The sequence below is a fragment of the Rhea americana genome, unplaced genomic scaffold (genome assembly GCF_003343005.1).
Source record: "Rhea americana isolate MKP2758 unplaced genomic scaffold, rheAme1 scaffold_68, whole genome shotgun sequence".
Taxonomy (NCBI): Eukaryota; Metazoa; Chordata; class Aves; order Rheiformes; family Rheidae; genus Rhea; species Rhea americana.
Genome location: NW_028186845.1, coordinates 4,153,156 through 4,172,203, shown reverse-complemented (window position 1 = coordinate 4,172,203; position 19,048 = coordinate 4,153,156).

Here is a 19,048-nt window from a genome sequence, read left to right as displayed (position 1 = left end):
GGTTAAGAAGCAGAAAAGCACTGCTACATTTTGCTGCAGTTGATTAACTTCATAAGAAAAATGCCAAAGGGTAAATGCAACTTCCATCTGCCTAAGGCTCAACCTTTATTTCCAGTTTGAGGTATTTTCTATTGTAGTGATTCTACCTTGCAAACTGTTGTATGTAAGACATTAAATAATGCTGATTTTCTGATGTGCCAGCTGTGATATCCAGTAGTTGCCGAATATAAACCCTAGTGCTTGCTTTCTCCAGGTCTGTATCTCAGTAATATCTTTAAACATAATAGTCTCTGCCTGTTGGCTGGATTTCTCATGTGGAGGGTGACAGAACATTTTGTGTTCTCTTATCTTCAATAGCAATGAAACAGGAGGAGCTCCACAATGCGAAACCAAATCTACTGCTATTAATACAACATCCCAGACACAGAGAAGAGATCTGTTTATTTACCAAAGCTAGAGATGCCTCTCTCTGACCTTTCCAGAGCTTGTGTGCTTTAGCTGGGAATAGATTCCTCAGAACTAGAAGCTCTTTTTAAAAATATACAGTAAAAAAAAAACTTCCCTCCCCCCAAAAATACAGCACCAAGGCTGTGTCCTCAAGAACATGAAATGTCATATAACTTTGAATATTTAGACTAAGACTAACCAGGGCAAGAGTCCATATTCAGCTTTGATGACTTTAACTTGTACTGCACAGGGATTACTTAATTTTCCAAAGCCTACTTGCTTTTCTTACTGCCACTCACAGACTCACTCAACTGACTATAACCATACATGGGCCAAATTTCTGCCTGAGGCCTAACATCTGTCTGCAGCCTAACGAACCTGTCAGTAATTTTTTTTTCCTTGCAGAATTAAAAAGTGCTTCAGATTGTACAGTGTTTGGTTTAAAAAAAAAAGATTGACTAAAATATTCTTCTTCTGGAATTCATCCTGCTTTGACTATGCTTTAAATCAGTGAAAATCATTACATACACAAATCAAAATTTGTTTAACTATATTTTTCACAGTTCACTGCATTTAGTGACTTGTCTATGCAACCTAAAATACACCTGCAAGAGTTAAATCTTGCAGTAAGGATTTGACCTGGTTTAACCTGATAGACTTAAAATCTATTTCATTAAGTTGGTACCTCTTTAGGATGGAAAGTCTCAGAGCCTGAGGCTAGCTTTGGTGATCTGTGCTGGACAATTTTAAAGTTCAGTTCCCTACCTATCTCCCTGTATCCCTGCCAGAAATCACATCTCTGCAACACAGTTGGCAAAAATGAATGTGGGCTGACTCCTCAGCCATCTAGTCCTCTAGCTCAGCATATTAATTCAAACCATCACAGATTTCAGTACCTGCTCCATGGACTGTTTTATATTTTAATTTAAGCAGACAATTTCTAAATTACAGAAGCGTATCTGGGAATAAGAACTGGAAATGAGAGCGGGAACTGGCCCTGTGTGTCCTGATCCCAGAGCAATAGTCACTAAACAATTTATATACAAGGAAAATACTTGTGCCACCTCCTCTTCCTGGAAGGGAGTTAAAACAGAAAGTAGCCCACTGTTCTCTAAGGACCCAGTGTTATCTGATTGCTAGCTGTGTTTTGAGTGTGCTTGCTTACCTGAGACCTCCCAAAGACCAAGGCTGTGGCAGACCTTTGGAAATCTTACACTCCAGATGTACGGCACTGCAGTCAGTTCCCCCTCCTGGCCGCTATCCGTGCCCTCATGCAGCCACACCATCCCTCTGTCATGCTGGCACCCATGCTCATGCAGCAGGACTGCAAGCCACATCACAGAGCTGTTCACTAGAAAAGTGATAGAGGAAAAAATTTCAGCCAGCCTAACATGATATTCAGTTCACAGTGTGATTGACCTGTCAACTGTGCTGGTAAAGTTTCTTGTGGGGCTGAACATTGAACATACCTGCTTAAAACCAACCTTTTTTCGTGGGTAACTTTCCTGCAAGATCAGTTCCCTGGGTCTGACTGCCCAGTGCCTGTGCCCACAAAATGAGGTTAGATACAGGGATGGACACCAGCAATGAGCTGTAAAGCAGGAGCATGACTTCTTCTTTTGGCTGACGTACCAGGTTTGGACTGCTTAAGTTGTTTGTTGAACTATGCAAACTCTCATTTTACGTATCATGTTACTTACTGTTTTCTAGGCATTATACATAGGGTCCTGTGGTTTGTCAAAAAGAATCACTTGTAGAATTAGAAGTAAAGGCCAAGAGTCCGAAATCACTTTCTTCCCTCCATAGCCATTGGGCAATATTATCTATAAATAAAATCTTCCAAATATTGTTCTGAACCGTATAGCAACTTGGAAGGCCCAAAAAAGTATTCAATTATTCTAGAAACTACTTCACACTTTTGAAGGAACTAGTTTAGCAGTGATACATCTCATACTCTGACCAACTTCACACTTCATTTTTTATCCAAATCCAAGTAACAGGCTTTGGGGACCTTGTCTGTATTCCTTCCTACTCAAGTCTGTTCCCATCTGCCTGATCCCCTCAGTGACTTTATAATACTTTTTTTTCATGTCACCAGAAGTACTGCTGCCTCCCAGTCAAACTTCCAACTCTGGTCTCTAAAACTGTACTCTCTGCTTTTGCATGTTCAGTTTTTTATCTCTAAGTGCATGAATAAGAGCTTGGTTGTATGCACAAAATTTACTACCATCATTCTACAATTTGGGTTTAGCCTAAGAACTCCATATACATAGCAAAGCTCTGTCTTCATGGAAAACTGCCAAAGAGCATCTGAAACCAGTAATTAGTGGAAGGTTAAGCGAGGAACCTGTGCAAAGCGGTCCATCACCTGCTTCACAGCTGGGGTTTCTCGCTGGCAGTTGAGACCGGTGATGTGAGAGGTTACTCAAGAGAGGGAGCAGATTCCACAACTGTGGGGCTTCACCAGCCAAATTCCTATCTAGCAAAAGGCTGCTACAGCAACCCTGGGCCTCCTGAGATACAGAAATTACTGTAATGGCTGCTGAAATGGCTCCCTAGTGCTCTGAGACAGAATAAGGAAAATCCTTCTCTTTGATACAAAAGGGTAACTCACTGCCACACTTCTTCTATCAGCTCCGTACAGAAACCAGGTTTCCTGCGCTTGTTCAGGAAGTGAGGGTTGCCCTCAGCCTCCTTATCTTTCACTCCAAAGCAAGATCCAGCTCCTCACTTGCATCTAGTGCAAACATAGAAATAATAAACCAAAACACTACAAAATAAGCACTATACTTCCAACATATTCTTGTGGAGAGAATGAGAGAGAGAACAAATCATGTGACAAAAATTAACACACTACTGAGCGGGCTAAATAGAATATAAAAAACTGTACAAATCCTGACTAGAGTTTGCAGTTGTCAAAAAACACATAGATATGAAACAACACAAAGCAAAAACAGGCTAAAACCCCTCATAGCTTCTCAATGACAGTCCAGTAGTTTTTTGGCTGCCTCCAGCCTAAGCATGTTTTCCTCTGGCGTTTCGCCTGCTCACAGGTCATTCAGTCTGCTGGACTATGCAATAAATACCAGTCAGAAATGATGCTTTAGACAGAATGGGAACACTTGTGACCTAAACAGGACCTTAATCTAGAAAGGGGTGGACTAAGGATAACTGGGGCTCGGATCCAGCAAATATCAACATATTCCGCAAGTACAAGAACTCTCCCTAAATTGTTCCTGTTTTCCTCCCTTTTTCCCCGAGCAACCCAATCTACTCCAGAAGCCAAAAAGAAAACAGCACAATTACCTGAAATAGAACCTGTGTGTACCTGAAAATAACTGAATGACTTTTACAATCATTTCTTTTAAAGAGCAGTCATAACTCTTTACACCTGGTCTGGTTAAACCTGAACATTATATTCTGATCACAACAAAAAGGACCAAATTCCTCTGGGTACAAATGCAGTAAAATCAATGCAGTTATCTTCCGGCTGAATTTGGCCCAACGTGCCTAGAATATCCTTTGGGATTATTCAGCTCTAAGTATTGGCCTAATGGAATCTCCTGCAGTTGCCAAAAGTTGTAATGTTTGGTGTTAGCACATGGCAGTTTCTGAGTTTTTGACACAAACTGGGTCTCTTCTTAACAGACCGTACCATTGGTTTCTTAGCTTTTGCCAGGTTTGTGAACTTTCGGATTAATTCTGAAAAGACTGAGAACAAATTATGCTTTCAGTATGTCAAAATATCTCGCTTAAGTCAGAGGAAAGTATTTCTGCATTCCTCCATTGAGTGTCCACTGTGAAGATGATTTTCAGAGATTGAGAAAAGCATGTAATTTTTAAAACAAATGATTTGTTAACTAAGGATTTCCAGGATTTCTCTGCTTTATTATTTATACTATATTCTGGATCTTTTGAAATCACTGTTTAACTTCCAATATTATTTATGGAAGCCAGCCTGTTGCTGTTTCCAGATCTTACAAAGAGCTTTCAGTTCGCAGTTTCAATACTGAGTGCTTCGTCCTGGCTAAAATCAATCAGCTAAAAAGTAACATACTGGAAGTATTTAACCCTCTTCTACCCTTTCTGAATCTCCACAGGTAGAACCTTTCCTACAGGCTCCATGCTACCTCAGTAGAGTCAGGTTCCTAAGTCCTCAAAGCTCCTTTTCGTGACAATTTAGTAATCATGATTGTACAACCTTCTCAGTGCAGCAGCAGTAAATACTAGTTTTGGAGTGTATCTGTTGTGCACAGAGAGGAATCTGAAATATTACCATCTCACTTGTCAGTACAAAAGACTAAATACCTAAGCATGCAAATACATTTTAGGAAATGAACAATTTTTATGAGGCTTTGAACTTCGCCATTATTGATCAATACTCTTCAATCCACAATAGAAAGACATTGGCAAGGAGCAATGATTTAGCAGACTGGATCCAAATTCTGTGCTGCCACTGTGATCGCTTTGACTTAGATCCTTGACAAAAAGATCAGTTTAAAGTGTAGCTCTCCTCAGCATACAGGCCCTGGCTTTGCATGCTGTAGCACTATGTGCTACCATTCACAGATGCATAAAGTGAGTACAAAGCAACTTTAAAACACAAGCAAATCAGAAAACAGCTTTTTAAATTAATTTTCCATGAGTAGAAATGACCATGCACGTGGTGCAAGGTAGTACAGAATCTGGTCGATGAAGTTTATGCGACTGCTATCTACGTGAGGTTGTTAATGGTTGCACAACACACACTATTAATGAACAGAAGAGGATTAGAGAGTGGAATAGTAAGTAACTTATTTAAAACTCAGTTCAGGTTCTCTTTTCACTTACAGTCCTCCTGTCTGACAACCACGGTTTCGTGTCACATGATAGAAGACACATGGCATCACTGTGCAAACTTCACATTGCATTACCATTACAGTTACAGCTGCCCAGGAGTTTACTTCTAGGATAACAGGTAAAGATTACAGTCTGCTGATGACCCATGTGGATGTTAGTAGGATGGAATATCATCAATTGCAAACGCTTTTTGGCAAACCTAGAGAAATATATCTCCAAAGGCTTTTCTTAGAAAAGAAAGTACTAAGATTGCAAAATCAAATACTTGCTGGAAGTTAGAAAATTTCAGGGTTAGATAAAGAAGCTAGTAATGATGCAACTAAAGATTACTGTAGGGCATATGCATGGAAAAGCAATCTTTATTCTGGTGTTTTTTTAACTTCAGTGTGCTTGATTTTGCAAATTATTCATATTTTGGCAGAGATTTTCTATATGGTAAAATGTATATATTATATATAGAAATGTATTCATCTATGATATATTTCTGCCTCATAAATAGTTCTCTGTTTCTACGTTAGAACTGACATATTCAGAGGCTAGCTGCTATATTTATTAGTTTCTAAATAATCCAAAGGCTGGAAGGAATGAACTATAAATGGAACCTGGATGTGTTCAGCCCCTCCAAATTTCAGCATTATCTTTTTTTTCTAAGACACTCAGATTATCTGAACGTTCTGAGGTAAAGCAATTGCTATATTCTCTTGTCCAGGGGGTCTGGATTGCTCCATTTCTTTCCTTTCTTCTGCCACAAAAGTAGGAGGTCAAATGTTAAGACTGATGAACAGAGTGAGTTTTCTCTATTTTACTAATTTTAATTTAATTTCTCAAAAATGCAATGTTGTACCATGAATTTCTAAATAAAAGAAGTAGATTTAAAAATGCTTCTTTAGCAGAAGCATGGCCTATTTATTTCAGTATAAAAGAAAAATGCAGACTACATAAAGAAAAAGTAACACAGTAAATCTGTGGAAAAGTGGAAGGAAGAGTGGAGGAGACACACTAATTCTTCTTCAAAGTCTTATAAGAATGACATATATTTATTTGCACTTGAACAGATTTAGTTCTTCAGAAGAAAGCAACAAAAAGTTTCCTATAAATTTTTCCCTGTAAATGCTTGAAAAATCCTTCCAGTTAATAAATTATTGCAAAGTGAAAAGAACGTATTTAACTTTTATTGCATTTGAATTCTGAATTATACATCTGGTTACAAGATTCATTGGCATTCATGTTCTCTTTCTGTAATGTAGATGATCTGGAAAAGTGAAACACTGCTGCTCTTTGTTACTCTGTTACTGCTCATTATCTCAAAGCACTTCAGAAATAAATTTAACTGTATCTTGTGCATACACTTCAGTCCCGTTTAAGTCAATGCAAAACCGAGGCACACAAAGGGAGGCCCTGAGGCTTCTGTTAAATCCGACAACAGAGCACAGAGCCTGTATATCCATTCCTAAACCTTTGCTCTTCTTTCTTATGTATGTATGTACATGCATATCAGAGAGAGAGAGGAAAAAAAAGACAATACACCAAAGATCCTCTGACAGGTTTAGAGAACTAAAGTGTCTACAGACAACACATTCATGATGCCAAGAATGCTCAACCTGTTAGTATCAGGAAATCCTGATTGCCACTGTTGAGAGGTTAATGAACAATAATTGTGTGCATTTGCTGTTTGTTACTCAAATATCACTTCCTTATGACAATACACTTTACTTAATCTGCAAAGGTCAATGAAATACTCTTTAATTCCTTCCAAATGCTTGTGCAATGAACTTTGCCATTTTTAATAGAGATTTCTCAGTAAAGAACTGGTGGTACAGGTTTGAGGCTTATAATGCCTCTCAGCCTGAACACCTTTCATCCTAATGTATTTCTAGACTTACCAATATAGCTTCTTAATTATCAGGCCTATGCTGAGACTTTCCTATAGAGTTCATTCACAATTTGCACAGGACCTAGCACACACTAAGCACATAAATAGTTGGATTATTGATATTTGAACCCTCCTGCAATATAAATATTGATCCCCAAGCACAAACACAAAGAGCTTTAGGAAAAGTGAGATATGCTACCATCTGACATGTGATATTTGTTAACCATGATTTGGGTGAACAACCTATTCTGAGTTGTCAGCTGGACCACCTGAAAAAAAGAGGGCCTGAAACGGAGATATTGCAGATCAACAGCTTGTGAAAACTGCATAAATACACAGAGAATGGTATGAATAAGCGCAGTCGTAATCCTGCAAGCCATGCTGCATAGCTGCCGACTTTCCTTCTCACTCATGTGGTGCTCCATCAAAATCAGTCATGTTTGTATGGATACTCAAAGCAGCTTACAGGTTTGGGGGTTGTATTCTCCACCAGTGTGGATGTTTGGAATAGCACTAGAAATCTCCATGCAGAACCAGGACAGCAGGGTTTAACTTAGCAGGTAGTGGAATGTACAAGCACAGCACAGAGACAAGACTGGGGAATTAGGCTGCTGGCAAGTAGCAGCTGAAAGCTGATTGAATACAACAGATTGGGCTTTCATGCTGGACAGATAGGCAGCAGCTACTTAAATGGAATATTAACAGTTTTGCTTTTCATTACTTCCAATCCTTCCAGCTCATGCAACTCAGTATGACATGTATTTTGGCCTCAATTAATTATTTTCTGTTTCTGTATCATGTAAATTCTGTAAATGAAAGCTGAATAGTCTGTTGAAAATTTAAATCTATTTAAAATCATTTTTTTCTAAGCAAATCATTTGCTTCTTTCTTCAAACAGCTGTCATGCAAGTAACTGACTATATGCCTCAAAAAATGTTTACTTTCTCCATTTCAAGTGGAATTTCTTTCTGAAATGGCACTGCCCAGCAAGCAAGAACAAATGTTACCCACTGTGGCCTCATGGCAGGTGGAAGGCCATGAAACTCTAGAGCAAGAAGTGGAAACTTTATGCCTTCAGGAAATATTCCTGTCTTCCCAATTAGGTATCATTTACTTCTTGGTCTGGAAGGACCTAAGATTGTGGCAGTTCCATGTATAGTTCAGCTTTTTCCAGAAGTTACTGAAAGTATATTAGTTATAAATTTTACCTTAGATACTCATGTAGTTAAACTTGTGATAGACAGAACAGCTGGTTTACCCCTCAGAGAACAGTTACTAATAAAAATGTTAGACCTCTCTCAAATGTCTCTGAAATAATAAAATGACCTTCCAAAGTCATATTTCACCAGACTATTTTAACGCAGCTACTTCCAAAAGTGAGCACTTGAGCCGTATTTTCATATCTGTATTCTTTTTACATCCTTCATGATACTCTCTTTCTATGAAGACTGAGATGCCTCATCAATACTAATTTGATCTGGATCAAGGGTGGACACGCAGTAGCATTTGTGACAAATGGGACAGTACACACTGTATGACATTTATTCAGCCTGTGAGAGGACAGACACATAAAGATTATAGCAACATAAAGTAAAAAAGGTTCACGTAGACAACACACAATCTAGCATAAAGACTGCCTGCTGGCACAAAGCTAACCCATTAAAAATTTGAAGATATTTTTACTGGCACAGTGAATTTATAGCCTGAGATTTTTATATTTCCTTTATAAAAAAATCTCAGTATCTACTTTTTATTTCATCATCATCAGGAAAGAAAGAATGTCACTGAACTGCAGTTACTATGTAAGTAAGTCTATTTCTTAATCATTATAAATGAATTGATTCTTCTTTGAGCCAAAATGGCAAAAAAAAGTAAACTACTGATACCACCTCAGTCTACCATGGTATTCAGGTCTCTTTTCTGAATGGTTCAGAAGGAATGGAAATACATAGAAATACTAACAAACCACAATCTCATATGTGTCAGCCAGAATCAAACAAAAGGATTAAATGGAAAAAGTCATGGTTTCAGGTAGCAGCCACAGCTTTCCAAGCAAAACTGTAAATGTTCAGGAGACAAGTGACTCCATCAAAAAGTGTGACCTGCCACCTAGCACAATGAAGATGAGCACCATACCTCCCTAGCCATGTAGCAACAAGTAGATTTTTTTCCTGTCAGTCAAGATGTCTGTACAGAAAGAAGAAACACAGAAGCAACAAAGGAAGATAATAGCTCCAGCATATTATATTCAGGATAATATGGCTATAAAATGGGCAGTTTTAACTATATTTCAGGGCCTTACCAGGTGCCGCTAAATCTGTCTCAGCATATTACAGTATTGAGAGCTGACCATGACTCTAAGCTTTCTTATGGAAGATGAGCATCCACAGGCTTTGATGGAATACCCACAAGAAGTATGATTACTATCACTCAGTCCGTGTGGATGTTTTGAAGAAAAAAGGCACCTCCATCTCTTTTAACAGGTCAGTCTAAACAGTCAGGATTTTCCAGCTTCACAGAGCAGCATGGAATTCTGCATAGCAAATATGAATTAGCTCATGTGCTTATCCCTTCCCACAGCTGTCATAAACAGGTGCTATATGAATATGGACCAGAAACAAATGTATTTCTCATTCTCAATGAAACTTTCATTCCTTCTTCTTGGTCTTTTGTGTGACATTTGAAATATGAAAACTCTCTGATATGCAAAGTAATCAAGCTCACATTTGCAAATAGTACATGAACCCAAGATACAGCCCTAAGGCTTAGGCCTGAAGGAATTTCAATTGTTCAGAGATCTGACAGAACATGAAAAAGTGAAGAGAGAAATACCCAGAACATGCTGACATTGCTAAATGTGAGAATAGATGGACATTATTAGATTGAAAAAAATAGTAGGGGGAGGTAGAAGTACATGTGAAATATGAATTGGAACAGCAGTGATTTACACTTGTTTTGCACAGGTGTGAAGAGCCACATAAGCATTGTTCTAGTTAACACTGCCAGAAGACTCCCCAGATGAAGGCAGCACCAACCAGTACAGCTGAACCAATGTAGGGTAGCAACAGTGCCTGCTGTATTCTTTGATTAACCATTGCAGACATTCTGTCTGTCACACCTAAATTATTCCTGGAGTACCTGGTACTCCTCCTCCACAGGCTGCACGGCTCGCTGAAGCTACAGCCTGGTCATAGTTTTGCAGCTAGTCTGAACAAGTACAGTAAACAGTTCAAAGCATTTCTGGCATCATGGAGCAGACGTAAGCAAGAAATATCTTTTACCAGTTGATATTCAAAAGAGACAGAATATATTTTTCAGTTATGAATTCTGAAAAAGAATAACAAGTTATGAACTCCAGATAGGCAGTTTGTACTGTACCTTTCATTGCAGCCAGAGATGTGAAACAGATGCACAGAGATGTGAAAACAGAATTTGCAGTCAGAGCAAGGTAGTACAATGCTTGCAAATGCTTTTGGTTTCTGTTTGTAAAGACCAGAAATAAAAATCTGTTCTCTCCACAGTGGAGCAAATTTTAATCCAAGCTTCATTTTACTATTCCACTGAAGTCAACGTAACACAAATATGTCCAAAGAGCATAACTTGGAATTGTGTATGTTTTTCACTTTTTCTGTACTATAAAAAAGAAAATTAGATTACTTCATTTTTCACTTTACTTAATCATCCTCTCATACCTTATATTTATCTGGCTGTCTGTATATCACTATGTCATCTGTGAAGGTTGTAGCTAAATGCCATTATTCTTGTTTTACCAGTAGGGCATAAAGAGATAACATGCTTATCCACATAGGTCAGGGACGGACTTAGAAACAGAATTGTGGTTTGTTGGTTCTAATCCAGAGTTTATTAACAAAAAATTCAATTATAAACCAAGCAGCATCCTCATCTGCTATGCACTTGGATTTTAAAACAGCATTTTGCCCCCATTCAAAGATACATTATTTCTTCGGTTGGCTTTTTCTCAGAGCTATACAGCTTGAATACGAAAGTGTTTTGAAAAATCCCAACTGAATTTCAGATGAATATCAGAAATAGGCAAGGATATACATGATACATGCAGAATATGTATCTAGGGAAATCACAGAAGATCTAATTTCCACTAGTTGGTTATACATAAATTATTTAGGCAATCTTAGTAAGCCTGTTTAGCTGGAGGCAAAGATATCTATTTTAGTGCACTTAGGGTCAGGATTAACTCATGAAACTTGGATGGCATTGCTCATAAAACAGCTAGAATCATATCAGCAACGTTATTCACATGTGAGACAGTTTGATTTTTGTTATCATTTTTATTTTTTAAATTTTCCTTAATGAAGAGGACAAGTTTTTTGAAAATCATGTGATAAATGTCTTACAAAACTATACTAGAAACTATTTAGGGTGACTGGTGAAGGAACAGGACTGAGAGCCAGGAGACTATTTCTATTTCTAGTTCTGCCGTAGATTGTGTGACTATGACTTTGAACCTCAGCTCCCATTTTTGTGAAATGGGGATGATAACACTTACTGGTCTCTCAGGGATATTGTATAATATAATTTTCATTAAGATTTATGAAATCTTTGAGACCCTTGATTAGAAGAAGTTGCAAAAGCAAATTATTAATCAAATAATAGTAATCACAGTATCACAACTAGTATTAATAACAATGTTTGTGTTATTAATATTAAATTATAATTTTGATAGCACAGTTCTCCTAAAAAGCCCAATTTGATTATAGCAAGAACATCATAGAAGCACACTTCTAAGAACAAGAACGTTGCCAGTATAGTTTCAACATGAAAGTGGAAAAGAATTCTTGAAGTTCTCAGTTTGAGTAGGTGGTAAAATGAATGCCTTTTCAATAATGCTTTGTGACATAGGAGCAGAAGTGGCTTTAAGAGCTTAACAGTATTTTTAAAATATGACTCAGGAGAGGTGTTTTTTTCCTAAGGGAACTGAAACAAAAAACCCAAAAGCCTGGGAGTCAAATAAACTTTTAGAAACCCAGAATGTTGAAACAGAGTAAGTACTGTAGATCAAGATAATTTGAGTGACCATATAACCTGCATTAACACAGAAGAAATGCAAGCATAAACAATAGAGAAAAACATGTCTCTTCTATTAGAAGCTTTGAGCTCTGACAAATTCATAGTAAAGATTTTTGTTCTTTTAGTGATCAAAAACTACTACAGGTCATTTGTGAGGTTAAAGCCCCTGCAACAATAAATCATCCTCATGAAATAACTATATTGATTGTACTGGATGGCAGAAATGAGGTGAGGAAGTAGAAACATGTATATGGCAATTATTCCGCTACAGAAAATATAATCAGATTTGGTTATAGTCTCATTAATAGAGTGTGAAGGCAGCCCAGGAGTTCCTCTTTTCCTCCTGAACAACCCATGTTAGCAAGCAGTTGCAAAGACCTTAAAAGGGGTATGGGAAAGTGACGGGCACAATGTAATTGCACCCATTAATCTTATTACAGAAATACTGCCTTTTTAAAAATAAAACCCACATATGTTGGGTGAACCAATGATTCTTAAACAGATTTCTGATGGTCCAAAGAAGAAGCATATAACTGATAAACCAAACAACATTCGGTTTCCATTTCTAAATTTGTCTTATTTCATGGGAGAAAAAAAATTAAAGGGATTTTAAAGTATTTTGGAAATTTTCAATAAATTACATAACTAATAAAGGAGCTTGTTTGATGGTATAGGAGGATTTTATCAATGTGTGAAAAACCAAGTGTGTCACTTCACTATATCACTAATAACTATGTATGAGTGGAGGAAATCCTCCACAAGATACACAGAAGGTAACTTCAGCTTGTGTCATATCACAAAATGTCACAAGTCTAATAAAAGCGGTAATCATGTGCCATTAGTCCCCAACAATGCTTGAAAATGAAGTAATCTCTATGACTAAGAAAGGCTTTTAAATCTTGCCTTACATGGAGCATATATGGGTATCTTCCTTTCAATCTTGAAAAGCCATAGTCTGACTTGTCAGTTCGATTCTGTAAATACACGAAATGCCAGCTACCTGTTGCATAAGGGTGTTGTTTGTTATACAGTACTATAACACTAAAATAAAAGAAATATATATTATTTATATCGCCTTGATTATCGTCACTGATAGAATCAAGAGTTGTAAAAAACAAAAGGGCTTTAAAATTCAGATGGTTCACTCTAATATAAGAGTCTTGCTATACAATGCCTAAGTAAATAGCTTATGTGCTCAACAGCTCCATAGAGAGTAAAAAGATAGAAAATTGGCACCACTGAGCTACTTTCTGGTTGTCACTAATGTTCACAGACTAATATGAACATGCTCTATAAGCATGGCTGTTTGTGTACTTTCCTTGAACATCCTTCTTTTCTTCATTCATCCTGTCACAGACAACACCACACAATGCACAGGGCATGAGTGCTCTCCATTTTGCTTTCCTTTCATTGCAGAAGACTGGTTCTACCCCCATAAATATCCATGGAGCAGGAAAGAAACCTCAATTTATTTTGCCCCTAGAGAGGGATACAATGGTACTATAAATCTACAGTAATTATTGCCCTGCCTTGCGGCTGCTGGTTTCCAGAGCTTGTCATTATCCCATTAAGTATCAGACTAACTCACTTGGACCTAATGAATGTAGCATCAGCGTGTATTACATGTTCAAGAGACTGCAAGCTATGCTCTGCACCTGGTTAGCATTTTGTGTCTAATATACTCAAGAACCACAAAAATAAACCATCCGATATAGTTAAAGGATATTTTAATACTATATGAAACTTGGCTGTGTTATATGTGTGCATACATGTCCAACATGGAATCAGTACTGTTCTCCTGAATGCCAAAGACCATAAACTGATAGCTTAAAAAATGGATTTTCTTTACTCGGGAAGTTGTATCCCATGTCCCATAGCAAGATAATTCAACTGTATAATACAACTGATAATTGTGCTACTAAGTTCCATGGGGAAGTACTATGTCGTATGACAACAGCTATGTCATCCCAGTTAGCCATCAATTTCTTACAGATATATAGCACAGGGCAGCTTATAAATTTTATAAATTTTATAAATGTCATTGCTGATCTCACACATCCCTGCAAGCTTTCCATATCTCCTTCTACAGATAGTGAAATTGAGATCCAGAAGCACACGAGGGATATTTCCAAAAAAAAAAAAAAAAAAAAAAAAAAAAAAAAAAAGCCAGGCAACTGGCTGCAAAACTAATCAGAATTAGACATTAATTAGACAGCAAATTCAGGTCAGGATGAGAACAGGACTCAGATCTCATGGGCACAGACCAATGCTTTATTTCTAGAGTTACTGTGCATTTTTAAGATAGCAGTCAAGCTGATTTCCCTTTAAGAGAATTGACTTGGACATTGAATAAGGATAAAATTATTTTTTCAGATATGCATGATGGATCTTAGTTCTGATATAATGTTGCTCTCTCCTAAACTTCTAGATCTCCCACTGTCATCACTGTTAGGATAGACAGATTTTTCCAAACAGGAGAACAGAGGTGACTGTGGTAAATATTCTAATGGAGTCTTCAGTGAGAAACTAGGTGACTACCACTAGGACATAGAAATAAAAGAAGAAACAAAATCTACTAGGCCAAACAGTAGCCTGTTTGGCTATAACTATCTATTTAGCTATAACTATCTGGTATATACTAGCTATAACTAACTATACTAGCTATAACTAACTGTTTCACTATACCTATCTGTTATAGCTAGTGCAACTGAGATCAGAATCCGACTCACTGTCTCTTTTACACTGTCAAAGCAGCAGGCAGCTTTTCTGTGCAGGAATAGTGATCCAGTTCTAGAAATCTCCCAGCTGCCACACCATCCTTTGTGTTCACAGTCTCCGGGTCTCTGCGGTAGTCAGATTCTACCTGCTAGTAGATAAAGGATACAGAAACACGCATTGCCTATGAATAAAAATGATAAAGAACGAAGTCAGATTATCTTAATTATCTAAATCCAAACTTCTATTTAATGACTGAATTTCCTTCTGGGTTTGCATAACTGCTTCATCTCAATATTTTAAGCATTTTGCTGTTTAAGCTATAAGCTTCTTACAGGGGGAAAGGGGAAAAAAGCTCTTGACATAATACCATGAAATCAAAGAGCAAGCTGACTGGAAAAAACAGTTACTATATTTAAACTGCATTATCCTATCACAGAACTGCAGTTTTAAAACCTTTCCATTTTGATACAGCACTTTTATGGTATTTTAATACATTTTAGTAGATTTCAAGTAGCTGAAACATTTTAATAACTGTAATTTAAGAGGAATAAAATAGTACTGTAGGAGGAAGAAGCAATCCCCTCATTTGTCACTCATGAAGCCTTGTATTTGAAATCAGCTGGGGTACATAGGAGCAATGAGTTTGGTGGTCTCAACCTGGCCACATTAAGCAATTAGCCAATCTGCAAAAATCACCATGTAATTTGGCACAGTCAAGCAGAATGGTAAAACTTTGTCTGTGTCCACTGAAAGAGATCTAGGCCTCAAATAGGAAAGGTACTGCAGGTCAGGACTCAGGCGTATTGGCTCAATAAAGTGACATTTTGTGTAGTGCCCTTCAGTATTTCTTTAGATGTAGTAAAAACTTTTAATCTGTGTGTGTAGCAAGAGACAATTCAAATTATGACCAGCAATTCTACTGTGAATCTGTTTTGCAGCAATATGGATGAATTAATGTTATTGCAATTTGAAGGACTGCATCCTGCAGTCCTCTCTCAAGCCAAATTCCCATTTACTTCAATTAGTAAGCATTGCAGGAACAGTTTTAATGCTGCTGCCTGATATGTTGGCTTCATATTCTAATATATTGCAGTGAACAAGAGAGTGGGCCAAATGTATGAATGGTATACTTCCATTATGTGAATGGAATTTCATCAGAGACAAAGCTGGCACATTTTGATGTGTTTCTTTCCAAGGTAACACTCTAAAAACAAACTGCAACTTCACTTGGTTGCAAAATAAATTGGTTTCCTTTTTCCTTACAGATGGAGAATGTAAAGTCATCTGCACCTGCTGGAAGCATTAATCTCCTGGAAGCTTTCATGGGCTTGGGTTGCTTAGTAAGAGCTGAGATGCCTTCATTCTGATTTAGGTCAAGATAACCATCTTCTTTAAGAGACAAGACAAATTTCTTAGGAAACTTTATGAATCCCTAGAGAGCGATGGGAAATAACACTGATTCCAGTTCACAATTCTAAACTTATGGGATATCAAATGATGCCAAAATTATCAGGTACTGATCCCACTACACTATCTGCGTGCCTATTGGTAGTTCATTCTGCACTATGCTGCCCAGACCAAGCTATCATATCTGCAAATGTTTTTCAAATGTGCACCTGTCAAAAGCAATTTAGGGGGTATCACCTGCATAGAAATCCCAACTGGTCAACTAACGTCAATCCTTCACATCTATGGAAAGGTATGGAAGTGATCATGAGGGAACTGCAGAGCTGCTTTCTGCAGTGACACTCTGAAGGAGAAAGACCTGTAGAACAGTCCTCAATTTAGTCATTCTTCTCTGAAAATTCACTGACCTGTAACAGCACACAGAGCAGGAAAGAAAAAAGAAAAAAAAGAAAAAAGAAGGGGTTATACTTTCAGTTTCATTTGAAATGTTCAAAAGATGCAATACATTGGGAGGTAAGTCCTCTTTTGTCAATGAATAAGAGAAAAAGAAGGAAAATTGGATTGGTAAACTGTAGCTGAACTAGTGAATCTCATAGACTCCTAGAGAATGTTAAGAGTTCCCCAGCATTCACTAGAATGCAAACCATTTGAATTCCTAGTAGCATTTTCACCTGTTAACAAGTTAGACTTAAAGGACACCACTTTATCATACACTCTGCCAAGTTCTAATTGCACATACCATGGTATGCGCATGCTTAACATAAGTTTCCATAAGCCTTTTGAAGAAACAGTCGCAAAAAGGAAACTAATAATGACATATAAAGTGTACTAACACTAGCCATCTAACATCTTTTGTACTATCTAAAAATTATACTTTAAAATGGTAAGAAAATGAATTCCAGACTTTTCAAGCACTTTACAGGGGTTCTTATATATGAAGGCTAGTAAAAAAAAGCTTGGATCTAAAAACATCGGTGTGGAAGTGTATGTTTACAAAAAGGTTACGTAAAATGCAGGCCACATATTCATGTGCTAGAAGACAGTGACCTGTACAGGCACAGAAGCACTGTGCTGTTAGTTGGTGAGGCATGTTAATTCAAGTAGCTGGGGTTATTGTATCTACATTAACATTGATTGTGGGGAATTATGTATTTTTTTAATGTATATGCACATAATATGGGATTGACATTGAGTTTATTACGCAGAGAAGTGCATGAAGCTGTAGAAAGGTGCATATGTGTATACTTACACGTTGGATGACACTGAAAACTGGTTTGAGGTAGCAAGGTTTGTGACAGGCATTGGTCAGTGTGTTGGTGTTGAGTACATACTTGATAAGGCAGATACTGTAAGTCTTAAATCTCAGATGCATGCGAACCTTGTGATTTCGTATTTTTTTTTGATGGGGTCACATGGTTATGCAACTTAAAGAAAAGTATTAAAACAAGACAAAAACCATACAGTTAGCTGCACATAAACTGTCATGTTGACATTCTTTACCTCTGTAACATAGGGTATGTCTAATGATACGCACAGTGCCATGTGGTGGTACCAGAAGCAACATGACTGTACTCAAGCAACATTTGGCCGTGCTGATTAATCCCACTGATAGGCAAAGTAAAATTAATATGTGCAGAGCATGGAAAACCTAATTTTCATACCTGAACTAGGTCATCAGCACTGCTCTGTGTCGACTTGCTGTCAGTTTATTCTTATCTGGATATCAGCTAGTTACAAGGGAATTTCTCTTGGAGTAGTCACACTTTTGTTAGGATATAAGACAACATATCTGCTACAACATTTTATATTGGTTGTCCCTTGTCCTTACTCCTTTTACCAATTTAGAGGTAAGACTAAGATATGTTTCTTTCAGATCAGAATATAGTTTCTTCCAGAAAGCACTATATTGTGGGTGGCTTGTAATAGTGATGGATGTAGAGACTGCATGTAGGATTTGCATTTATGTACGCCAGCACATATGTGATCAGCTTTCATATATGCGTGTGCAGAACATTTGCTCACACTGAATGCTTTTAGGGGAAGGTGTTCATACTGTGAGTTGTACTGTTTGCTGTGTGCTGTGCGTGCACTGCTCATGTCATTAGTGTCAGTTGGTGCTAATCTTTCTACAGCTTGTATTGTGTTCACTGCAGTTTCTGTGAATTACTGTCTAAATCAGTCAGTCTGTGTTCTATACTGGTTTGGGGGCCTGTATCAGTTACTGAGATACTGTGCAGAAGAGAGCTGGTATCTCACACTGCATGCACTGCTGAAAACACACTGTGCAGTTTATATCTCCTTATGTTATCTCCGTGCAAGTCGGGGCTGAGTGTGCGTGTCACTGTTATGCTGGCAGGGTGCAACGGCTGGAGTGGGAATTGGGGAAGTTGGTTAAAAAACCATCACCCAGGGTCAGCGCAGGCCTCCCAAAAGCACGGTAATGGTTTGGGGAAGGAACAGCTTAGGTGCTGTGGTGGAGGCAGATGGTGCACACAGCGCTCTTGCTTTTCACGTGCCCCCTCTCTCAGCTCTCTAGGCTCCTGTCATGACAGAGGTGGGGCAGCCCCACACTCAGCCTTTGGCTAGAGGGGGCTCCTGTCATGACAGAGGTGGGGCAGCCCCACACTCACCCTTTGGCTAGAGGGGGCTCCCGTCGTGACAGAGGTGGGGCAGCCCTGCACTCACCCTTTGGCTAGAGGGGGCTCCCGTCGTGACAGA